The sequence below is a fragment of the Sabethes cyaneus genome, chromosome 1 (assembly GCF_943734655.1).
Source record: "Sabethes cyaneus chromosome 1, idSabCyanKW18_F2, whole genome shotgun sequence".
Lineage (NCBI taxonomy): Eukaryota > Metazoa > Arthropoda > Insecta > Diptera > Culicidae > Sabethes > Sabethes cyaneus.
Genome location: NC_071353.1, coordinates 69,193,067 through 69,220,085, shown reverse-complemented (window position 1 = coordinate 69,220,085; position 27,019 = coordinate 69,193,067). Strand labels below are relative to the sequence as shown.

Below are 27,019 nucleotides of genomic sequence, written 5' to 3'. Positions count from 1 at the left end.
TTCTAAATAATCCTGTTGCCACTTTACTTTTAAATCAAATACGAATATAGGTAACAAAACTTTTTTTATTAGCTTTAAAATTTCTGTTACCCAAATTATAGCGTTTTTTTGGACAAAAAGTGAATCACGCCTCAAATATATATGTCCCGGTGTAATAGGTTTGCCATATATGTCAACAAAATTCATACTGGTCATTGTTTCATATGTCTTTGTTGGTCATACTGGTGTAATTGCCATATTTTACCTTGCCATATATATGAAAACATATAAACTGACAAGGCTGCCTGTCATAGAAATTGGCCAAATTTATATGGCTTAGTGTAATAGCTCTTGCCATACCTTGCGTGTCATATTGATATATGAGCCATATTTCATATGGCACCATCGACCATATTTATATGCTAGTGTAATAGTACCTTAAGTAACAATCGAAATACGCCTGTCGGCGATATATTTGTGTAGTGAATAATTTGTATGTAATGAAATATTTTATAGTGAATATTTTTTGTACTAAGCAGTTGTGAAATGAATGTTTTGTGCACTCTACAGTAGTAGAATTAATAATAAAAATACAGGCAAACTTCGATATAACGTACCCTCGTTATTACGTACCCTCGATACAACGTCACTCGATATAACGTACAATTTACCTCGATATAACGTACATTTTTTAAGTGTTGCAAATTTCCTCAGAAACTGTATTTAAAGTTTCATTCGCAATCATTTAAATACCCTGTCAATCTCACAGATTCATAATGGCCATCTAGTGCCTCGGTAAATGTTCCTGAGTTCCAATTAGGGTATTTCACAGTACAGTGGTGCTGAGTTGCAAAAACGCGATCATTGGCTATTACCTAAGAAATGCGTAATTTTTCAAAGATAATGTGTTTGGAGAAGTTTATTATTAAAATATAGTGCATCGTATTACACTATTAGTGTGACCGTGAATCTACCTATTAGGGTGATACAAACTTTTGTTTTTTCAAATGCGTCAAAAATTCTTTTTTTCATCAGAAAACTTGTAGAACACACCAAAATTAACAACTTTGCTGAATAAAGTAACTATCTGTCTCATACCGTTTGCGAAATATAATGATTTCTTTGAAAAGAGTAAGTATACAGGACTGTGTGCAGGAAAAATCACGAAAAAGGTAGCTTCACCCTTCTAGTTGGATTATATTATCATTATTTATTAAATGTAGTTAGACAGTAACAAAATAAAGTAATATAAGCTATATTTTTGAGTTCTTTTTGTATGCTTCGATATAACGTACAATTCGATATAACGTACAACTTGAAAATCAAAATGTACGTTATATCGAAGTTCTCCTGTATCTTGTTTACTGATATGCTATAATTGTTTTTCCGACCTTTGGTGAAACTATGCATGTTCTGTATTTTTTAATTTATCGCTGACGACGAATATTCGTGATACAGACTAGTGAAAGTGTTTGCCAGTGATTTCAACTATTCATCGTTAGTTCAACTTCAACAACAGTTTATTTTTGTAATATACAGAGCCACTAGAGAATATACGATGAGCCTTAATCAACGTTACCACTAATGATCTGAAGTTGACTACATATATGAGTCAGTTTTACTGTGGGATCAAGTTTATATCACGGAGCAATTTTCATGCACGAATTGTTTTATACATTTATGTACTGTGTGTTACGTCAAGCAAAATAAAGATTGTTCTTTGCTTATTCATTGAAATTCTTTTGAATGTAGATGATCGCATATATAAGTATTTGAAATGCATTATTTTCCGGCCTTACAATAAACAAACGCCTTTTGTGTGGTAGCACGTAACGACAAAGTGTTAGTAACTGGCTTGGTAACTGGCGTCACGCATCGACATGATTTAGGGTAGACTTGCGATAATGGTACCATAGAACTGTCTCATATTATATATAAGTATGTATTTGGGTTATAACATGTAGAGGTGATTCATAATAATTAAGCTAATCGTTTACCCCTAATCATTCCATGCTAAATGTCGAAAATATAAAAAAAATATTTACTTACTTATCCTAGCTCACTGTCCCTCAGGATTTGACCAACAGTATAATATTCTGCCAGCTAACTCAGTCCATGGCTGTGCCCTGCGCGTTTCTAATTTCTCGACTGACCACACTTTCTAGGTCCTGCTCCACTTGGTCTAACCATTTTTTTTATTTATCATTTAGGCCATTACAAATTATTTTTAAAGTTTTTGTCACCAGAAATTCCATTGTTCGAAATTTCCATTTCTGTTCCGTGTTAGAAGCGTTAATACTCATTTTTCGATTTTTTTAGGCTGTAGAGCCCACAGGCAATTGATTTTTTTTATAAAATTGACTTATATCCGACAAATTTTCGAACTTCGAACAACGGAATTTTCGAAAATCGGCAAAAAAAAATTCATTCGACTTTGTATTTCTTTTCGTATTTTTTGCTTGGAAAATAATAACGTATATATAAAAAGCAAGAATAGATTCAGTGTTCACGTTTAAACTTTTAGTAAATATGCTAAAAATACAGTTTTTGTTTGCTCTATTAAAAAAATCTGTTTTTTTTTCGCCCCCGTCAGTTAGCCAACACCGGAAGGATAAATTTTTTTTAAATATTTGCAAAAAAAATTGTCGTTTGTCGTTTGTTATGCGTAGCTTGACAGGTTTCAATAATCTTACATTTACTCGTTTGTGACCTTTAAAAAGGCCATTGGTTACAAATAACGTTAAAGCCAAAGCACGTTCATCGCAAATGTGACGTACCATCCGAATGTCCTTCTCTTTTGACATGAATGGCAACAGACACGTAAGTTAGCAAAAAATTTCTGGTTTATTTATATGAGTCCTTATCCTAAAACCATCAGGTCCAAACCATGGTCTCTAACACGCCATAAAATTGATGGTCATTTTATCTATCCAACGACATAAAAATTGTTCATTTTCGTTTAGTAGTTAAGTAGTTATTAGCATTTGAAATCTTTCATTCAAACGTTACACTTCTATTTTCGTTTTCACAAAGTGCTACCCAGTCCCAGTATAGTAAACAAAGACGTATTCCTACGTCAAAAATAAAAAACTATTAACTAATATTGTTACTTGAGGTACGATTGAAATAATAATATTTATTGTTATATCAATGTTAAACTCTAATTGAAAATAGCATACTTTTTATTCAAACTGATGTTAGGCCATTACAAATATTTTTCAAGTTTTTATTCTTCCCCTGTTGGGCAACTGAAAAAGGGGGAGGGGGCGAAAAAAAAGAGTTTTTTTTAATTGAGCAGAAAGTGTTTTTATTATTTTTACTTAATGTTTAAACGTGAAAACTAAATCTATTTTTGCTTTTCGTATATACGTTATTATTTTCCATGCAAAAACTAACGAAAAGAAAGACAAAATGGATAGAATTTTTTTTGCCGATTTTTGGAAATTGCATTGTTTAAATTTTCATTTCTGTTCCGTGCTAAAAGCGTTACCACTCCGTACACTTATTTTTCAAGATCTTTAGGTTGTAGACCCACAGACGATTGATTTAAAAAACTACAAGGTATACAGCCCTAAGGGTTGTACGAAAGGGTGACGTAGGACTATATCAGATCATTAGATCAAAGACTAATGTAAACTGCATTTCTGGCATAAGCATGTTTATAAGAATCTGTGAGCGCCATTGTTTAAGTGAATGTTTAAAACAGAAAAGCGAAATATTCAGATTCAATTCTTCATTTAATGCAATGGTGGCTTTGAAAATACGTGGACAAGGGTTCATAAGACAATGTCTGCAACCTTTGAGACATAGAAATTTCTTTTAAAAATCACTTGTGTGCATCGTAAAGGTTGAAATGGTAATGAATTATGCTCCTACCACAGGGGTGAGTGAGGGGTCTCAAAGCATCATAAAATAAATAAATTCCAAATAAATTCATGCCTCCAAAAAAGCCCACACGCCCAATTTGGTGCCATTTGCTTGATTAGTTCTCGAGTTATGAAGAAATTCGGATTTCATTTGTAAATTCGTGCCTTCTAAAACCCCCACATGCCAAATTTGGTTTCATTTGCTTGATTAGTTCTAGAGTCACGAGGAAATTTGTATTTCATTTGTATGGGAGCCCCCCTTCTTAGAAGAAGGGGTCTCAGTACACCATAGAAAAACATCTTACCTCTAAAAACCCCCACAAGCCAATTTTGGTTCCTTTTGCTTGAATAGTTCTCAAGTTATGAAGAAATTTGAATATTATTTGTATGGCCCCCCCCTCCTAAAGAGGGGAGGGGTCTTAATTTACCATAGACAAAAATGCGTCTATTTTTTCAGTGGGACAAATTTTCTTCAATGTTTTTTTGATTTTTTCTAGTAGGGGAACTGTGGGTAAGACGAACAGGTTAAGAAGAACAGCTAATATAATACAGAGAACTTATGATTTATAAAACCTAAATACTGTTTACTTCAGTTCAACATATTGTTTTCAAAAGGAGCTAGTGAAATATTTAACAAAAAATGTTTTTCAATGTGTATTTTGAGTTTTAAAAATGTTCCGAAAAAGTGAACTTTTTTAGTGCTGCGGGTGAAACGGACAATGTGTGGGGGTAAGATGGACAGGTATTGTGAATCGCCCCAACTGAGCGCATATTATTATTTTTGACCCTTAACAAATTGAATACGTAAAATATGGTGGTGTAGCGTGCAAAAAATGAAGGGGGCAGTCCACCCCCTTCCACTAGAGGCAGCCAATAGAAAGTTGTTTGGCAGTGGCAATATGAACAAGCATTCCAAAAACTGTTTCATGCCTGGCCGCTGCTGATTTGTTTGAAGTTCACGTTTTCCGGTTAAATTTTCATTTATATGCTTGAGATATCACTAAGAAGCAAAATCAACAATTTTAATATAATATGTTCACTGACCATCTTACCCACACTAGCAGTTGTCCATTTCACCCCATCATTATACATTTTTTTAAAGCGTTCACAATTTTTCATACGCAAATGAAATTACGTATTATTTCAATGCAGACGTTACTTGAAAAGGTATTAAATCGAAATACTTCATGCTATGGGCAACATTTTGGAATTAAACCACTCAAAAAGCTTAATTCCGACGGAAAAAAAGTTACATCCAAACGCAGAATCATGTCCAATTTTTAGTTTTTTTGTACTTTATCAAAATTGGAAAGTTTTAAATGATGATTGAAACGTTCAGACATCATGAGATAGCAAGCTGGTTGGATTCCCATCAAAACATTTACGAATTTTAATGCTTAACTGGTTGAATCAACCACCTGTCCGTCTTACCCACCCTGTTCGTCTTACCCACAGTTCCCCTATAAACCATGTAACGTTTAGCAACAAAATGTAACATGGGACAGTTATGCTTCCACCGCCATTAAATATATTGCATAATTATTATTATTCTTCACTCAAAATAATCCGCACATAACTAATGGAAAATTTCCATATGAAAATCCTTATGATTATTATGTGCCACATATAAACACAATCCGCCCAGAAGTACACATGAAAATTATATGCATATGAATAGTATGTGCAAATTTTAAAGGTAAATTTTAAAAACACATAAGTGGTAACTGTTTGGCACATAAAGTTCATTTACTCGGCACGTCTATGTAAAATGTAAAAAATCTATGTGTGAAACACATAGAAACTATACGAAAAGTTTTCTCAGTGTTTATTTAAGAGGTTTTCATCATGCGGCTAGTTTGTGTCTATATTTAGCATAAAATTGTATAAAGTTATGTGAAAAAATTCCTGTACAGTGATTTTTTTTCTAAAATTAGTGAGTATGAATTTATGAAAATAATTGAAAAACCCTGTTGAAATTTAAATTTTCGGATATGTTCTATTGATATTTTCATCGAGTTTGTAATATTTGCATGTAAATAGCATATTCTTGGAAATGGAAATTAATTCTTGATTCATTACCTCGAAAAACATTAAATTCCCAAATAACAAAAATATTCATGCAGCTGAAAAACTTTTTTTCGTAGACCTTTAAAAATCAAAAGTTCTTTTGATCATCTCAGTAGAAAGTCAGATATGGATAAACTGGAATGGTTTTCATTTGATTGTACATTTGAGTTCACAAGAAAATGTTTTGTACACAAAATAATTACTATTCAATATCTTGTAACAGAAATAATCCACTACAAATGTTGAGTGTGCTGCTTTATAAAGTGTTTTATAGAGCTACAGGTAATCAATGTTCATCTGTACAGTCGGTACAGTCAAATACAACTTCAAGTACAACTTCGAACCTTCAAATTTTCATTTGATGTTTTGCTAAAATAATGAAACTACAACTGATCAATGTCCTTCTCACTCAAGTCTTAATAGAATTTCTTTTTCCTACTATTTCCTCCGTCTTTTGGAAGAGATATCGTTAACTCTTTTGATGTAGTGTACCTTTGTTGATAGAATTTTGAGGTTTTAAAATTGTTATGAATCATCACCCGGAAAAAATAACCATAACACGAAGATAAAAATTATTGTAACAGTAAGATACAAAATACAGTAAAAACAATAAAATTTATCGTCAAAAAAGATAACCAAACCATCATATTTATTGAGTCCATCATAACTTTCATGGTTTTGAGAGATTCTACCATAAAAATGACGGGTTGTTAGTATCTTAACAAAAAAATCCATTTTTTCGTGAACAAAAATTTTTATTTACCATAAATATTATCGTCCTTTCATAATATTTTTTTAAGCGAGAAAACAAAATATAGTTGAAGAAGGCAGTAAATTTTTGATGAAATATAGCCAATGTTATTCCATAAAATAAGAAACAAACATATAAATAAAACTAAAATTTGGGGAACTTTTATGATAAATTTACCATAAGTTCCATTGTCCACAATAAAAACTTTTGTAGACGCATTGTTTTTACTACAAAATTTAATGTAAATATTTTTACGGCTTTGTCGTAAACTATGACTAAGTCTTGTTCTCTTGTGACCAACATGTGAACGTTACTCTGCATGCTCATGAATGTTGGCGTGCTCGACCTGATGAACGGATGAGGATAAGAAGGGCAAGGGTGTAATGAACACAGTTGATCTGCCGCCGCTGCATTGCGAATGAGTTTGGATTTCCTACGGCTATTCTCCGCTGAAGTGAATCTGTGTTCAGTCGGCATCCGGCAGCCAACGTTGTGTTATTTCTCGCTTTTGATCGTTGTTGTTGTCGTCACGTTTGACTCGGCACCGGTTACACGAAAGTCGTCGATTTTTTGGAAGCCGTGAGTTATTTAGTTGTGTGCTGGTTGTGTTCGATCGATCATTAAATAGCGTGGTGACTATTTAAGTTTATTTCCTGGAACGGTATCGAAGTGCTTTTAATACAATAAATGTAATCACGCAGTGCATATAGGAATAACGAAAATTAAAACTAACGGTGATTTTACGATGTAGGCATCAATGCATCTCGAAACTCCATAATTACTGACACCTGAGCCGCATGCCTATATAAATGAACGAATATATAATGGGTTTTTCTTCAATGTATGACTAATAGCGACGAAGGTCGGAGTTGAGAAATAACCTTATGCGGTTTAAAGACATGACGTTTCATAGCTCAATTTTAGAATGATAAAGCATTCGAAACAGATGAAACAAGTTCATTTTCATTCGAAAAACCTTTTCGAGAAACCAAAACAAGTGAGTGACGGTTGAAAGATGATCTAAACGTTCAACGAACAGTTGAATTAAAAAATCTTAACGAATTAAAATCGACAGAGAATTGCTTAAAAATATCAGTTTGAAATAATCAGTTGTATTAGGTATATACAGGTCGGACTCGATTATCCTGGTGAAAAAAAAATTGTAAATAGGTTTTTTGAAATGTATTTACGTTCAAAACTTGTTTAACGTTATAAAAATAAAATTTCACCCCGATAATCGAGTCCGACCTGTATATATGATATATAAATCATCAGTGTAGAAGTTTCGGGAAGAATTGTGACACTTGTAGCTTGTTTATATAGATTATATCCGCGGATTTGTCAATGCTTGAGTTTCGAAAGTTGTCAAATTGCGAAAGAAACTTAAACATAGAAGTCATTGATGTATATGCGAGAATATGCGTGGTGTGGGTTTACAAACAAAAATATACGGATCTGGTATGTTGAGGCATGTTTACCCTTTTTTGCCCAAATAGGGTTAAATAGGGAACTATAATCAGTATCCACGCTTTACAAATTGGGTATGGAAACCGCTTGCATTATTTGCTTATAAAAACAGAAAAATCTTTGTGCTACAATTTCGTACCTAAACTTCTGCTTTTATTCGACATACTTCGCAATTAGCTGTTAGTGTAAGGGAAGGGCGGTAAAGACGGACACTTGTCATATTTCCTAAATAATAATTTTTTGAAACAAATGTTTCTATAGAGTGAATGGACACTTTTGAATTAAACTGCTGATTGTTGGCAGTGCAGCTGTCAAATTTGTGAGCAAAACAAAGAAAAAAAAATCGTGGATACGCTAGCCCAGTGGTACCCAGGTATATGTATGGTGCAGGCCAGATCAGATCGTCCATAAATGCCGCGGGCCGCAATGACCTCTGGCCATTCCTGCGTATAACAAAATGAAAATCTGCGGCAGCAAAAATTTTTTTCTAGGAAGGTTCACAAGATATAAATCGGAAAGCATGCAGATACGCAACAAAAAATTTACCCATAAGTCCATCATCCCTGAAATCAGTTCGCGGGCCGCACAAATCATCTCGAAGGCCGCATGCGGTCCACGGGCCGCGGTTTGGCCATCACTGCGATAGCTGATGTATATAATTTTGTGTGTGAAGAAAATAACTACATAGTGAATAATTAAAAAACGATATTTTTACGTTAAATCAACGACATCCATTGGAATTCTGGTGAATTTTTGTATATTCAGTAAAAAGTTATTTAAGTTTGAAAAAATAGTATTCAAGTCGAGAAAAACGGACACAAAGATTTAGTATTCATTTTGCCTATCTCATCGATTTAACATTCCAGATATCTATATATTATTTATGTAAACATAACCGTAAATCATGTAATAGTTGGAACAGGCCAACTTATAAAACAAAATGTTAGTTGAGACAGTAGCTACGAATTTTATAAGTTCTCTGTCGGAAATTCCAAGGAAATTGTATCAAAATTTAAAATAGCTTCGATTTTTAAATATTTTGTGTACTTATTTCTTTTCAAAAATCAGAGGGGTTGTGTACAAGACACGACCGCATAAACAGGTGACGTAGGACTACGTAAGTCTCTTTATAGTAGCATTGGGCGATACTGCGAGAAGTATCGATATTCGAATATCGATACAAATTTTTTTAAAGTATCGATCCTACTGAAATATCGGGTGGCAAGCATCGATACCAGTGGTATCGATATCGGTATCGATACACTGGCAGGGTACACGCAACCACAACGAAAACCATACTTTTGTTTAAGTTTATTAAGCTAAATAAGCTTAATTTTTAAAAAATTATATGCGTGTGCTTTTGCTGCTGTTGATTCTCTTTCCTACTCATACGAAATCTCGTTAGGAACGAAATAATAGCTGATGTCGGACTGGTTAGGCCTGCGGTTTTAAACTCTTTTGACCGGAAACTGCAGCGAATTGCTCAGGATTGCTAATACATTTATTAGAAAATCTAGCGGAATGATGGAAATAAAAAATAAATTTTAAAAATCGAACAAAAAATACAAATCCGTTTTCTTAAGTCGGTAAACCAACTTTTTGCCAGATTGACCGGTCACCGGCTTTGCAAGTGAAAAACCGGCCGGGCCGGCCAGAAATCGACCACTCAGCAACCTTACAGACAATAATGCTAGAAATGGAACTTATAAATATTAAACGAGGTAACCATATCGGTCGACCTAAAAAATCAGAACATTTTCTGCCCAAACATGCGGATTAAGATTTAGATTCTACCTTGCTCTACAAGTGTTTTGGAGACTTCAGATCAGAGATGACCAAACTGCCCCTTTTAGAAATGAACCGTGCGACATGCGGATTGTATTGAGGTGGAGGAGAATTGTAAATTATTTTTTTAATGGCTGAGGGTATATCTAATTTAACCGAGGTGCCTAGTGCTCGTGCGCGCTGTGGAGCCAAATGCTTTCTAGTATGAACGCTATGGCGAAGTTAGCTAATCTTAACTATCATGGAAATTGCACCGAAAACCAATGCAAAAGCCGCCAAGAAATCTGTCAAGTTTCAGAAAAACATTTATTACTTTATCATAACTTTACTAACAGGCAACAATGCTCCAATGGCCCTTAACACCTAATACAGTAAACATCGAAAAATTAAAATAAATGTAGAACGTAACACTTGCTGAGACAGATGAAAGTCAAACATTGCTGAAATTTGGTTGAATGCACGTTGCAGACCAGTGATGGCGCTATCAGCAGAGAGCCAAGAAAAAAAATGCTACGTCGTAACGAGCCGGGGTGGATTGTGCTATATCAAGAACTCGCAAGTCAGTTTCAACCTGGTGCCGATGGTGCATTCGTACAACATGCCAGCCGGCAGGTGTACGATGGGAATCTTTCAAAGTAGTGCCTGCAGCTCGTGGTTTATACGCCTGGACCGCTCTCTGCTTCCAGTTACCAACACCTTGCGTTCAAATACGGCAAATGCACTTATATTTTGCGTACGGTTTATGCTCCTTGATCGAAATCGCTTACGAAGGGAATAGTAGACCAGATATAGCTAGAATGCGTCGATGAATCTGCCTACTCGTATTATTAACGGCGGTTGCCAGAAATCCCTAATTTATGAATTCATCAACCCCTTCCAGTTCATCTCCGTCAAAAGTCACTCCATGCACTCAGGGTTTCTTCACTTAACAACGCGGTTGACGGTCTAGCGTATCCAACGACATCCATCTTCGAGTGCCAAGACAGCTAGCTCCATTGAGGAAAGCAAAGCTTCACTCAGCAAGTGCGCGTAGTTCTCAGCAACTTGCAAGTGTTCTAATTGATCACATTTGAAATTAATTTTAAAATCGGAGCAGGAATTGCACTTGAAATTTTACTTAAAATTGAACCTGAAATTAAACTTGATATTGAACTTGAAATGGGAACTGAAATTTAACTTAGGATTAAGCATGGCATTATGCTTAAAATAGAACTTCAAATTGATATTGTGCTTTGCAGCTGTACCTGGATTAATCCAGATTATTTTCTCTAATGCCAATGTATATGACAAAACAAAACAGCAACATTGTAGTTGTTACTCTTTCTCTTTCTCACTCACAGCATTCGCATTGTCGCAGTTTTTGTGCCAGTCGCACTTTTAGACTGCGGTGTTCAGTAAGGTGCAAAATGCGGGATATTGATGATCAAATGATATTGGACTTCAGTTTGCATCAATTTCAACTTAAATTTGCACTGGAATTAAGACTTTAAATTGAACTTAAAATTAAACTAAAAGTGGAACTTGAATTCGGACTTCAAATTACACTTAAAATTGGACGTGAAGTTAAACTTAAGTTTGGACCAATTCAGACTACAATATATAAATTGGACTTGAAATTACACATGAAATAGGACTTGAAGACATGAGACAATGAGACATGAAATTGAACTTGAAATAGGACACAATAGAGAACTTAAAATTTTACTTGAAACTAACCTTGAATTGGATGTAAAATTTGACTAGAAAGTATGCTTACAACTTTGCCAGAAATTGGAGTTAAATTGCCCAAGAAACGATTTGGGTTTTATTACACTCTCATGATGGCATTTAAGACCAAAATTGGTCTTGAAGACCACCATAAGAGTACAATAAAACTCACATTGTGGCTTGGGCGGACTTAAAATGGAACTTCGAATTGGACTTGAAATTGAATTTGTTTTTTTACATCGCCCAAGAAATCCGACTTGAAATTGGATTTCAAATTGAAATTGAAATTTTACTTAAAATTTGATTTAAGACTGGAACTAGGAATGCATCTATTTTTGCAGAGTTAGTTTATCTATCGAAAAAAATTAGCCGCCGTACTTTTAATTAGGTACACCTCTTATTTTAATTTCTAAAAGTTCGAGGTGGTGAACGAGTTTGTGTACTTCGGGTCGTTGATGACGTCGGATAACAACTGCAGCAGAGAAATGCACCTCACCATTCTTGCCGGAAGTCGTGCTTACTACGGATTCTACAAGACCATAAAATCTGGCAAGCTTCATCCTTGTACCAAATGTACCATGTACAAAGCGCAAATAAGACCGATAGTCTACGGGCACGAAACGTGGCCAATGCTCGACAGAGACTTGAAAGCGCTGCAGCGGCCATGGCCACTTTTGGACGTTGTGTGCTTAGGATCATCTTTGGTGGTGTATGTGAGTACGGTGTATGGAGAAAAAACATGAATCACAAGCTGACGCAGCTTTTCGGCGAACCCAGTATTCAGAAGTATTGCTGAGGCTGGAAGGGTACAATGGGTGGGACATGTTGTGAGAATGCCGGAAAACAATCCCGTAAAAATGATGTTTGCCTCGAATTCGGTTGGTACAAGGCGCAGAGGTACGCAGCGTGCTCGACGGTTAGACCAAATGGACTCCATTTAATGGAGCAAGTCCTGGAAAGTGTGGGACATTCGAGAAATTGGAGGCGAACAGCCATGGACCGAGTTTGTTATGCAGATGAAATCCTAACGGACATCGCATTAGGATAAGTAAGGTTATTAATTAGGATAAGCATTTTAGTTTCTCTAGCTTTTACTATAAAGGTATCGATACAAATATCGGCGTTTTAGCATCGATACTGACCGATATCGGGACATTCAGTATCGATCCAAAATATCGATGTATCGGCCCAAAAGTATCGATTTTTTCGATACAGATACAGTATCGCCCAATGCTACTTTATAGTTATAGTAGCATGTATCCATGCTATATGCAACATATATACATGCTGCATGCGTTGTATGCAACACTTATCAAAGTAGTAACATTGCATACGTTCAATCCTCAAAAGATTTCAGAGTTATTTCTATGTGCATTTGGAAACAAGAACACAAACTATGGCTTTCCTGCTACCTTACAGAAATTAAAGATTGTTTCTATTATCCATGGTTCTCCACGTTGAAGGGATTTCCGCCCATCCATTTCCATTCCATCCTATTTTATCAATAGTGCATATTTTCACTATACTTCAAATGAAACGGCAAGCATGCGTATTCATACCGAGTCATATTATAACCGAACACCACAGCTGTAGCACATTTTTCCAACACAGATATCAAATTCGCAATAATTTGCGATTTGTTGGGACAGCGAACTTGTGTCATTTTTTCTGACACACTTCCCTAACACAGACATCAAATTGGACTAGGTTTAATCGCGTTCGTAAGAAATCTGTTGGCACGAGGGGGCTTTGTCACTCTTTCTAGCGTACTTCCCAAGCAAGGACATCAAAATGGTCTAGGTTTTAGGGATGGGAACTATCATTAAAAATCGCTACTGATAACTATCAGTAATTTCAGTACGTTACTGATAACTATCAGTAAATATCAGTAATTTTACTCATTGAAGTAAAAAATGGAAAATTGTAGTATTATAACTGCGTTCTTCATTGTAAGTTTACTTTGTAATTTGCCAAGCTGGTTTTATGGAGGCTCGCGCAACTACGAACCAGATTGTTACCACCCAGCAAATATGTTGGGAGCGCATCATACCTACGCATGACATGAATCAGTCGATCAAGACCAGCAATTGCACTTACTGGATGAACACGGTTTCCCAGATAAACTGACGCTACTGATCAGAGCTATTGGATCGAGTGGTGTGTTTTGTGCACATCTCAGGTCCGTGTGTGTGTCCGTCGAGACACGGCGAGGGTTGAGACAAGGTGACAAGATGACTGATATCATAGCTAGGAACCTTGCGATGGTGGAGGCAACCTACGCCAGGTTGAAAGCAGTAGTCTAGGAAGATCAGATTAATAATAAATACGTCAAAGATCACATACATGAAAGGAAGAGGCTTCAAGGAACCAAACGCGTGCCTCTCACGGATAGTAACCCTTATAACAGCACTGTTGGCGCGGACGGTTTATTGAAGTATACTTTAGCCTTTAGACTTTAAGCAATAGCCCGTGGTAGATCAACTGATCTCGGGGTTGCTTGAGGGACTAAGTTCTTTAGTAAGCGATAGCCCGATTGGGGTCGCATTAAACACACAAAGTCTGAAGTCGAAATGGCTTGGTTTATTATCCGAAAGGTTTGCTTTTATAGCTAAATTTGGTGGAAAATATCGGTAATGCATATCGATATTTTCCTTATTCTAAATGCATTCTTAAAGTTAAAAAGAGATAGACTACTGGGACAGAAAGATTCTTTGTTCGATTCATTCGGTTCTGGAATTGTAATTCGAGTCCTTACACCGAGTCACATAGGCCACCGACAGGTCGGAGAGACAGCTCAGCAAAATGCGTGCACTTGTGAAGTGTATGCATGGCGCTGGTGCTTGCGTTCGGTGCCCGCCGTGTGTCTCAATACGATCGGAGTTGTCTGTTTTGTTTTGCTTGTTGCATAATATTTATTTACATGATGTTGTGCATGGTTAGGGTAGAGTACGGATGGTACACCCTCGACGGCGACGAACTAGAAGTGGCAGATGAACTCGTTTATTTTGGATTGCTGGTGACCGTGGACAACATTAGTAAGGCAATCCAGCGGTGCAGTCAAGCGGGAAATCGAGCTTACTTTGCCCTTCGCTATACGCTACGATCAAGAAGCATATGCTACCGTACGAAGCAGATAATGCACAAATCTTTTATTAAGTCAGTAGTTCTTTATGGACTCGTAAGGTCGCCCACGGAGGATATACGCGTCCTTGCCGTGTCCGAACGAAAAGGTTCTGCGGATACTCGGCGGAGTTCAAACTGAAAGCGAAGAGTGGTGGAGACATATTAATCATGAGCTACAGGCATTGTTTGGAGAGAATCCCATCGTACATTTGGCGAAAGTCAGTAGGCTTCGGTGGGCCAGACGCGTCGTAAGAATGTCGGACGATAGTGCGACGGAAACAGTTGTCTTCAACAACCTTACTGGCATCAGGAGCAGGGGCTCAATGTGCAAGATGGCACGATCACGTCGAAAGTGATTTGTGACTTTTGAGACGACTGGAAAATTAGCGACGAGTGGTACAAGTTCGAGTTAAATGGAGGCGACTGCTTGAATCAGCACGAGCTACCCCGGCTTTAGGCTACTGACGATAACTACAATATATTGTGTCATCCACGTTTATCGTACGCAACTACCGACTAATAAGTTTAATCCAATTAATTTTTCTAACGGGACAACGTGTAATTATATCAGTAAATATCAATAATAGTGAAACCTTACTGATACTTAGTGATATTATTGCTTACTGATAACTATCAGTAGTTAATGATAGTTCCCCCCCCCCCCCCCGCGATCCCTTCTAGGTTTAATCGCGGTGTAACGTGTTAGGAAATCTTGTTGAAATGAGGAAACTGTCACTTGTTTTGGCTTACTTCTCAAGCACAGATATCAAATTGGCATAGGTTTAGATCATCGTAAAGAATCTATCAACCAATCACGAAGTGAGAATTCTGGTAAAAAACAGGTTCATTATTTTCAATTTTTCAATATTTCGGAAACTGTCTCACTTTCCACTTCCAGGAAAACTCTCTAATACGCTGCCACCCCCCCCCCCCCTTGTGAAGGGTGAATTTGTGAAGGCTGGACCGATCGACCGGTTTTTATAATTTTCAGACTTGGTAACCCTACACATGCATGAAATTGGTTCTCGTAATCGATTCTATTCCTACAACAAACCTTAGAATAATCTTTTTTCAAATTAGTATTCAATATATTTTCTGTTCCACCGTGCTAGAGACCGACGTCTCTGTGAAACGTGTGCACGAATGCCAAACAATAAACTTTCATTAACAGGTGACGGTGCTAATTGTTGATGTGTGCTAATATTTCCGCTATATGCGAGAATGTCAGCTTGTGGGACGATAGCAAATAACTGAAACCTGTTTTAGTGTACCTAGCGGTAGTATTTTTCATATAAATCACAAGTTATTGAAAGATTTAGAAAAAATGCATTTTCAATCTAAATGTTTATGATCATCATTTTTGAATACTTTATTACAAATTATAATTATTGTTTTGCCCTAAAATATAGTAATCTATTTGTGGTTCCTATGCCTCCTTCAAGCGTTCCAACAAACATTTTTGTTTTAGAGTAGCTTATTTGACTATTGTATAGCTAAAACCAATGGAACTAGCGCTTGATAAGCTGCTATACAACACAACTGTTCCTTGGGGTACGTAAACTTCTTTAAAAAAAATCAATGTTCTTCAGTTGATATTGCATTTCGTACTCTAGATACACTCTTAGTCAGCGGATTGACTACGATACTAGCACGCTAGACTGAGAGGCAGTGTTGAAAATATTTATGAACACAACATTCAACGTTTTGGATCAGCCTAACTTTGTTTATTGAAAATTTGCTATCAAAGTAAACATTCATAACCAAATCTTGCAAGCATCAGTTTCATGCGTTCTACTGTAGAATATCAACACACAGCGATATTTTAAACGCTAAAACTGATATTCACGATTAAATAGTGAAAATCAATATTTTAAAAATGTTTTATTGTTGCTTTTATTGTAAGCGTATCAATGGTGCAAATACATAAAACGCTGCAATGCTGACTGCAAACAATCGTTGTAATTGATTTTCAACTCTAATACTAACATATATTCGTAGTTGCAACGTTAATTTAGGGAAGTACGATAGAGACATGACCGTTTATTACTTACTTGCTGACGGTTACCCGCCATGGCTTTTACCTGTCGCCAGGACAGGTTCTCGTCTACAGCCCGGATGTCGTTGGCTAAGCTCCGTCTCCATGAGCCTCTGGGTCTGCCTCTTCTACGCTGTCCTTGTGGATTCCAGTCGTGTGCTGCTCTGCAAACCTCGTTCGCTCCTTTCCTCAAGGTGTGTCCGATCCACTTCCACCTACGCTCACGAATTTCTGTGGCTATCGGCCGTTGATGACACCGACGATGGAGTTCCTCATTGGATATCCAATTATCAGGCCACCAGGCACGAATAATATATCGCAGGCACCGGTTAATGAATACCTGCAGTTTTTGCGTTGTCTCCGCTGAGACGCACCACGTTTCGCAGGCATACAGCAGTACGAATTTAACGTTTGAATTAAAGATTCGGGTTTTCGTACGTAGAGTGATCTGGTTTGAGCGCCAAATGTTTCGCAGACCTGCAAAGGCACCCCTGGCCTTCCTGATCCGTGTGGCTATATCAGCTTGGTACCACCATCGGGCGTTGTTTGGTTACCAAGATATTGAAAGACGGCTACCTGCTCAACTTGTTGTCCCGCTACTGTAAAGTTGGTGGAATTGTCAGTGTTCACTACCATAGACTTAGTTTTCGCTACATTGACTGTGAGACCTGCTGCCTGGGAGCTCTCGGAGAGGTCGTCTAACTTGCTCTGCATATCGTTTCGGCGTTGTGCGAGCAAGACAATGTCGTCGGCTAGGTCGAGGTCATTTAGCTGCTCCATCGTTAGAGGATTCCAAGGCAATCCTCGATTTGGTCTACTGTCAATTGCTCCAAATAATATCTCATCCATAACGATGAGAAACAGAAGCGGTGATAAAATGCAGCCCTGTCTCACGCCAGCAGTAACCCTTATGGGGTCGGACAAGACGCCGTCGTGCAAAACCTTGCACGAGAACGCCTCGTACTGAGCCACGATGAGATGGACTAGCTTATCTGGAACTCCTCTACGCCTAAGTGCGCCCCAGACGTTTTCGTGATTGAGTCGGTCGAACGCCTTTTCGAAGTCAACGAACACCAGCAGAAGAGAGTCCTGGAATTCGTTGATCTGCTCCTATATAATGCGGAGCGTTGTGATATGGTCTACACATGATCGGCCAGCACGGAATCCAGCTTGCTGCCGCCGGAGAGTAGCGTCGATCTTCTCCTGGATCCGGTTGAGGATTACCTTACAGAGTACTTTGAGAGTAATACAGAGCAACGTGATGCCACGCCAGCTACCGCATTCCGTTAGGTCTCTTTTCTTAGGGACTTTGACCAATATGCCCTGCATCCAGTCCACCGGAAAAGTTGCGGTTTCCCAAATATTGCTGAAAAGCTGATGCATCATCTGGGCTGACAAAGATGGGTCAGCTTTGAGCATTTCGGCTGAAATACGATCTATCCCTGGCGCTCTATTGGATTTCATACTCTTGATGGCTGCTACAATTTCATCCAGCGATGGCGCCTCCGAGTTCACGCGATTTATTCGACGAACTGTAGGCGTCGTACGCTGCTGGTTTTGTTGGTCTCTGACATTTGAAACTCGGAAGAGTTGTTCAAAATGTTCAGTCCATCACTTAAGCTGTTCTGTACGGTCAGTCAATAGCTGACCAGCTCTGTCCTTTAGCGGCATCTTTGTATTCATCCTGGCACCACTAAGGCGGCGAGAAATATCGTACAACAAACGGATATCACCATTGGCGGCGGCGGTTTCTCCTTGTTCGGCTAGGGAGTTAGTCCAGGCTCTCTTGTCCCGCCTACAAGCACGTTTAACAGCCCTCTCCAGTTCGGCGTATCGTTGACGGGCAGCTGTCTTAGCCGATCTGGTCCGCGCTCGCTCAACGCCGGCTTTCGCCTCTCTCCGCTCGTCGATCTTCCTCCAAGTTTCATCCGAAATCCACTCCCTCCGCCCACTGCGCGCTTTGCCGAGGGTTTCATCACTGGTCGTGATGAAGGCGTTCTTGATGCCGGTCCATTGCTCTTCGACGGTTCCACCAGATGGCAACTCCGAGGCTCGAGATTCAAGTTGTTCAACAAAGGCCCTTTTCACCTCAGGATTCTCCAATCGGCGGACGTCGTAGCGGCACCCAACTTTCTCCTCCCGTCGTTGGACACGTGCGACGCGCAGACGTATCTCAGCGATAACAAGATGATGGTCGGATGCAATGTCAGCGCTGCGTTTGTTGCGTACATCAAGAAGGCTCCTTCTCCATTTCCGGCTGATGCAGATGTGGTCGATTTGGTTTTCTGTTCGGCCGTCGCGGGAAACCCACGTGACTTTATGTACTGGTCTATGGGGGAAGAGCGATCCACCAATGACCATGTCGTTATTACCACAGAATTCTGTAAACAGCTCCCCGTTTTCGCTCATCTCTCCTAGGCCATGGCGTCCCATGACGCGTTCAAGGTCCGCGTTGTTTGAGCCAATCTTCGCGTTGAAGTCGCCCATGTGAATTTGGATGTCCCCCTTCGGGATTTTCTCAACCACGCTGTTCAGCTGGCTGTAAAAGCTCTCTTTCTCCTGCAGGTCGGCAGCATCTGTTGGCGCATAGCACTGGATTGCCGTAAGGTTCCTAACCCGTGTTCTAAATCTGGCAACGATTATTCGCTCATTTATTGGTTCCCACTTCATCAGGGCCGCACGTGCCCCTGGGCTCAGTAGGAATCCAACTCCTCTTTCTCGAGTAGCATTTTCACCTCGTATGCCAGAGTAGAGCAAGACTTGCCCGGATGATGTCCTGTGTTCGCCAGTACCCGGCCAGCGGACCTCGCTCAGCCCCAGGATTTCAAGCTTCAGGCGGCAAGCTTCTCTTGCAAGTTGAGCCAGCTTGCCCTGCTGGGCAAGGGTCAGTATATTCCATGTTCCGATTCGTGTCCGTGTTTTCATGCTAAAGGTCGTTGCCAATAATCCGGAGAGATTTCTTCTTTCATTTTCATTAACTTTTTGTGTGTTCTGGTACAGTAGGCTGTTAACCTAAGGTACTTATCCCGCTGATGGGGCTGCCATCTTAATGTGGGCGGGAGCCACTGTGCCCCCTTTCCTGTTAGCATACGACAACCGAAGTTGCGTACCCCAGCCGGCACCTCGTGGAGGTAGGAATAGGAGTTAATGAACAGAGGTTATGGAATGCACATGTTCACCCTTTGCCAGCCATGACCGTTTATTCTTAAGGTGAAATTAATCGTCATCGATTCTGCAAATTTAAAAAGCAGTTTTTTCATTTGATACAAAAATTCTGTTCACGAAAGCATATTCGGTGTGTTGAAAACGGCAAGAAGAATGCAGTGAATACATTTCTATAAACAGTACCCCGCTTTTGGGCCGAAAAACTGCTTCCGAAATTGGGCTCTCCGACGAAAAGTTTATGACTACTAATTTCCCGTTAAGGGGGCACATTATACCACCTTCCCGTAACGAGCTCTTAACGAGCGACGCATTCGCTATGACGGCACCGCACGACCTCTTTTCCACTTACAGAACTACCCGTGGCTGAAAGCGTGAAAACTATTTCCGACATATTTCTGTCTTTTGCAATCTAACAAATCGCTATTCTGCTTCACGCAAACTCGAAACTAGGATTGGGCAAAATTCCCGAAAGTATCGATAATTGTATATCAATATCAAATCCGCCGCTTTATCGATACCATCGATGTATCGTTCGTGAAGCATCGATATTAGATTTATCGATACTATTTAAGGCGGCATTCTGGGATTGAGAAATGCTACACAAAAAAAGATTCATAAAAATTAATCAATAAAAAACATGTTGAGCAAAGAGAGTGCCCCTAACATGCACGCAACGCATCACTCGCTCCAGTGCAGCTCTATTTCGGACACGTCGCTTTGTACGGAAAACCACGCCACCTGCCACAACTGTTCGCGCCCGACTGAATCGTATGTTGCCCCAGAATCCACAAAAATATGATGGGTTGTACTCCCGACACATCTGGATGACCTGCCGAAAAGTAAAAATTTGATCCGTAGTAGCACGGGCCTCCATAAAGTCCACCTGGTACTATTATACGCACTCTCCTGCCACCGGAGATAGACGACGCAACAAAAGCTGAGAGAGCACCCTGTTGGTGGCTTTGACCAACGTTATACTGCGGTAATTACAGCAATCTATCCTATCGCCCTTTCGGTAGATGGGACAAACCACACTCTCAATCCACTCGTCCGGCAGCCCTCTCCCAAACCCCTGAAAATTCAATTTCAATTTATTATTAAATCAACGGGCTCGAGATAACCCCAATGATTGTCGATAGTTACATAAAAATACAGTCAAGTGAGTAAAATACAAATACAAAAACAGTTTAAATATAAGTCTACATCACTCGCGGTTTACTGCTCCCGAAAAAAAGCCTGCAAATCTTCTGCCAAGTATTTGTCGCGACAGATGAAAATCGAATAATGATGACACTTGATTAAAAACTTGCTGCAAGCCACCGATAGCGCCATTCATAGAGTAATTAGTGCGACGAACTGGTAGTCTCAGCATGGCACTATTACGCAGTGCTTGTGGTTGCACATTTATGTTAATCTGCTCCATAAGCTCAGGGCTGTCTATTCTACCGTACAGGCAATCCGCAATAAACAAAGCTCTAGTGGCAGCTCTAGGAACACAGAGAGGTTCTAAGTCAATCAGTTGACAGCGGCTTACATAACTAGGTAGACGGAACGGGTCTCTCCATGGCAACCTTCGCAAAGCAAATCGGAGAAATCGGCGCTGAACTGATTCAATTCTCTCTGTACTGTTGTTGTAGTTAGGATTCCAAACGGGCGAACAGTATTCCAGGATGGACCGCACCAGCGAACAATATAGTGTCTTAAGGCAATATATATCAGAGAAACTTTTCGCGATCCCGAAAATGAAGCCTAATGACCTCGAAGCTATAGCGACAATGTACGAGATATGCTCCTTGTACGTTAACTGCGGATCCAAGCTAACTCCCAGGTCTTTAATATACGAAACACGTTCGATGGGTGTGCCATTGAGCTCATAACAAAACAGGATCGGGTCTTTTTTTTTTGGAGAAAGTGATTATTGAACACTTCTCCGGGTTCACTAACATGCGGTTCACATCGCACCAAGTGGCAAAGGCCTCCAACTGATTTTAGAGAAAGTGACAATCGTCTATCGAACGGTTCTGGGAAAACATTTTCAGGTCATCCGCATACGAGAGTCGAGGGCATTTGATAGCCAAATTAACATCGTTGAAGTAGAGCAGAAAGATCAAAGGTCCTAGATGACTTCCTTGAGGAGTACCTGAAGAGGTTAGATAGCTATCGGATCTACAATCTCCAATGGCAACCACCAACTGTCGATTGGTCAGATATGAGCAAAACCAGCGCAAAAGGTTGTCGCTAACGCCCAGTCTATGCAATTTTGCAATTGCGATGTCATGGTTTATCTTATCAAAAGCGGCCGACAAGTCAGTGTATAAGACGTCTGTTTGAGCACGGTGGTCCATACTTCCCGTTATGTATGATGCCAGACACAGTAGGTTAGTTGTGGTAGAGCACTGAGAAATGAAGCCACGTTGATCGGCACTTAGATATTGTTTGCAGTGTGACAATAGAGGTTCCATGATTACCAACTCAAATAGTTTTGAAACTGCACTGAGCGATGTGATTCCTCTATAGTTGTTCACATCTCGTTTACTACCTTTTTTATGCACAGGAAACAAATGCGCAAATTTCCAACACGATGGGAATACGCCGCTAGAGATGGACATTTGGAATGGCGGAGCAATGGCGTCAACAAACAGGATATGTGTCTCTTCAGGAATGCAGAAGGTACTCCATCAGGTCCAGGGTTGAAGGATGACTTAAGCATGGAAGCGGCTTTTGAAATTTTCTCGACGTTGACATCAATGGTACCTAGTGTTTGACCATAAATTGAAACCATCCAGTGATGTGTCGTTGCTGGCGGTTCTTGGCCATTCCTGCAGAGTTCTGCCGGGAGTTGCTCGTTTCCGGTTCTAGCTCATCTCGATCTCTGTCCCACCTCTGTCACTTTCACCGCTATTATGGCACGTAAAAAGCTGGAAAGTCTTTGTTAATGCCGTCAACGCCCAATACTACTCTCTGTGCTCTCGGGTCAGTTCTGAATAGCTGAAAATCGCGGATCGTATGTAATTACTGTTCAATAAGTTAGGCATGTAAGTGACATTGTTCAAGGTTTTGTATAAGGGTCAATTCTAATAAAGTAAATTTAAGAATTAAGTTTAGTAGATACCTGAAAAGAAAACAGCGCGAGAATAAATTCTTAAAATTGCTTTCTTGAGCATTTCCTGGCCTAATTTTAACCTATATTTTTTCGGCCGCATATCCCGCTTTATTAAAACAGTGTCTGGATGAAATTATCGATTTAGCATAACATCGACGTTAAGTATCGATGAAATATATCGAAATATCGACCTTCGAGTATCGATATCGCGGGTATCGATACGGTATCGGCCAATACTACAGTGGACCCCCGTTCGTTTGAACGATTCCTCATGCAAACTAACGGGGTTACTTTTTAATTTGAACAACTGGTAACCCGAAATATGGTGAAACCTGTGTGAACTGGCCGCCCTGCTCTTTGTTATTGTTTTGGTGGTTTGTTTTTGTTGGCAGTTGCAAGTGCGAATATTGCATTTTCCGATCGGATTTCTCTCTTAATCGTTAGGAAAACGAAATGTGAAACCGATTAAACACGCTAGGTCAGTACAAACGAAGCGTGTTTATGTGCATCGTCTGAATAAACAAATGATGTCATGTTGAGAATGACATTTGAACCATTTTTAATTTGCACGTCGTGCAAACCAACAGGGTTCAAATCAAAAAGTGTTCAGATTAAAAATGGTCAAACGAACGGGGGTCCACGGTATTCGAAACTAATGTAGGTGTCTCCACTGCGACGCCGTCATAGCGAATTGATGTATATAAACCTGACCCAGACACAATGCATACGGATTTTACCACGATGCAGAAATTTGACAGTTTTTCCATGTCTCTCTGTCTTTTCTGTCAAATGTATTGTGTCTGGGCCTTAAAGAGCCAAACAGAATGCTGCGTCAACGCATCCATCAGCGTCAATTGGATAGTAAATCCATGGGAAAACTGTCAGAATAACGCAGATGGACGCGTTGACGCAGCATTCTGTTTGGCCCTTAAGCCACCCAGATGGCTTTGAGGTACGATGAAAGGTACTAGTGATACCAACCAATCATCGCGTGTTCAAATCTCGACGGGGCTAATTGCGATTGCTAAGGTCGATACGATTGTAGGAGCAATCCGGCAGTTATCTTGAACGCTTGACTGCAAGGATTATCAAATATAAGCAGATCAGGTTTCAAAATACGGAAGTTAGCACTAGGAGATTGCTTTGCTTATAAACTTACACATCAGTTAAAATTCTTGTAACTCCAGAAACGTTGTCATAAATAAAATATATGGATACGTTCTAACGGGTGACAACTAAAATTTTAGAATTTTTTTTTCTCATGCTGTCAAAAAAAGACAAAGACACATGAAGAAGATTTAATTTACTGAAATTAAAAATACATTGCCCATTGTTGAAAGAAAATTAGTGAGCATTTGGAAACGGTCCGTAACCAACTGTTCAGCGAAGCTTCCGTTTGATGTCGGAAAAGGAGCGTTGTACGACCGTCATGTCAACTTTACGAATGAATCTCTTGATTCTACCAATCATCTTCTTCTTCTTCAGCAGCATAGAACCGGGGTGGCTCGTGCTGTTTCAAGCACTCGTCTTCATTCAACTCGGTCTTGGGCCACTCGTCGCCAATTTCCTAGTCGTCTCAGAAGTCGCAATCCGCTTTCAGTTTGAAATATCGTCCGCAGCACTTTCCGCTCAAACACGGCAAGGGCGCGTATGTCCTCCGTAAGCAGTGTCACGGCTTCAAGTCCATAAAGAACTACCGGTCTAATAATGGTTTTGTACATTGTCAGCTTCGTGCGGCGGCGTATGTTTCCTGATCGTAGCGTTTTACGAAGGGCAAAGTAGGCCCGATTTCCCGCTTGGATGCGCCGCTGGATCTCCTTACTAGTGTTGTTGTTCGCGGTCACCAGCGATCCCAAATACGCGAACTCCTCTACCACTTCTAGTTCGTCGCCGCCAACGGCTACCGTCCGTGGGAGGCGCGCGTTTGTTTCCTTTGAGCCTCTTCCTTTCGTGTATTTGGTCTTCGACGCATTTATTTTTAGTCCAATTCTCCTAGACTCCGCTTTCAGTTTGGCGTAGATTGCCTCTGCCGTCGTAAAGTTCCTGGCAATGATATCGAAGTCATCTGCAAAGCCTAGAAGTTGGCTACTCTTGGTGAAAATCGTGCCTCTCGTTTCGATGCCCGCTCGTCGTTTACCCCCTCAAGAGCAATTCTACCAATCAACTGTTTGCAATTCGTGGCTCTCCAGTTATTTTTGTACACCAAGGAACTCAAAATCCCGAAGGTGGTTTTGGGATATAAATGGGATCGAATGGGTATTATGGGAATAAAAAATCGAATGGGTATTCAGGAACGGTTGTGTTTTTTGCAGATCCCTGTCACGACAGTTGTCAGCTGAAGCCGCCTCCGATAGTGGTGGTAATAGAGGTAGACAACAAATTTTGAAACAAAATTTAAACGAGACAACGCTTGTATTTAATGCTGCGCAGTATGACGAAAGCAGCGTGTTGTTTCCCTTTTTTTGTTTATCGTAAAAAATAAGACTATCAAAAGTCAGAATTTTTCCTATCTTATGTTGCCGATATCACAAAAAACGAACATCGTTCATTATCTACATCCTGCATGCAACATATTTTCTGAACCATAAAACCCTATGATTGCGTAATTCTTACAGATGCTATCAAAATCGAGCCAGCAAGCCTGGCTCAAACGGCTTCAAGAAAAATGTATGAGAATGACGTTCGTGCCAGGGATGTGGTTTTTTGGCGTGATGCGAAGATTCTCTATCCGGGCAAAACACGTATTGTCCATCTGCATGATGTTTTTGTAGAAACGGGATCAAAATTTTCTTCAAACATTCGTCTGGTGCATATCTTATTGAGAGCCAAACCAGAGGGCTTGTTGTTGAAAGCACGAGAAAGAGAACGATGTCCTTCAGCATCCTTAATTTTGGCTGATCTTCGACTACCTTGCTTGCGAATAGTTGTTGGGCATCTTTGGATATGGTAAACAGTCGAAACCGCAACACAATTTCTTTTTAAATGTTGTACCGTATACATTTTACCGAGATTTTTGAGTCAGTTCGAAGAAATGCGCAATGTGCTCCAGAAATGCTTCTTGTTTCGACGCCATTTCAAGCAAAACTGGGCAAGTATAAACAAAACAAAAAATATTTACAGTTAGAGGAGAGAGAGAGAGAGAGCTAACACATACATACACTTATTTCTCTCTGCGCTCGTTTGTTGTTGAGTATAGGCACTGACGAACTGACATGACACTTAGAAGAAAATCCTTTAAAAACCATCGTCCTGCACATTTTGCTTGCACACTAGCACCCTCTGTTATGCATGTTGCCGAATAGCTTGCATTTGCAGGGTTTTATGCTGTAGGGTTTTGTACATTTGAATGGTTTTATACTGAATACTCAAAGCAACACTTGCACGCCGCGATGTGGCCATGTTGCGAAACATGCTTTTTTGAAAGATGAGTGGTTTTTGATTGGACGATGGAATTATCGCAAGTGTCTCGTCTGTTTGTCTGTGGTATAGGGGCCTCGAAAAAAATCCAAAATTTTAGTTGTCACTCGTTAAGAGCAGATGCTAAATGTTGCATCTACCGTGGACCCCCGTTCGTTTGACCGTTTTTAATCTGAACACTTTTAAATTTGTACCCCGCTGGTTTGCACGACGTGCAAATTAAAAATCTTTCTCAACATGCCACCATTTGCTTATGCAGACAATGCACATAAACACGATTTGTTTGTATTGATCGAATGTGATTAATCTGTTTCATATTACGTTTTCCGGTTACGGTTTCACATTACGATTATGATAGAAATCCGATAAGAGAATGAAATATTCGCTGTTTGCAACTGCCAACTAAACTAAATCGAACTACCAAAACAATAACAAAGAGCATGGCGACCAGTTCATACAAGTTCCAGCATCTTTAGGGTTACCAGTTATTCAAATTAAAAACTAACCCCGTTAGTTTGAGGAATCGTTCAAACGAACGGGGGTCTACTGTACTA

The 27,019-nt window shown here is 39.5% G+C and overlaps 1 protein-coding gene across 10 annotated transcripts in view; it reads left to right on the top strand.

Annotated features, from left to right (window-relative positions):
* The window catches only part of LOC128746179 (protein unc-13 homolog 4B), a 110,175-nt gene that overhangs the window by 30,179 nt on the left and 52,977 nt on the right, over positions 1-27,019 (top strand). For 3 of the 10 annotated variants that reach the window (XM_053843239.1, XM_053843232.1, XM_053843225.1), the window contains exon 1: positions 7,161-7,410. The exons of 1 other annotated variant lie outside the window; for it this stretch is intronic. The gene's annotated coding sequence lies outside the window, so the exon portion shown is untranslated. Of the gene's footprint in view, positions 1-7,156; positions 7,411-7,592; positions 7,661-27,019 lie in introns of those variants that run through there. 6 more of the 10 variants (XM_053843283.1, XM_053843262.1, XM_053843246.1 and 3 more) reach the window with 6 other exon arrangements.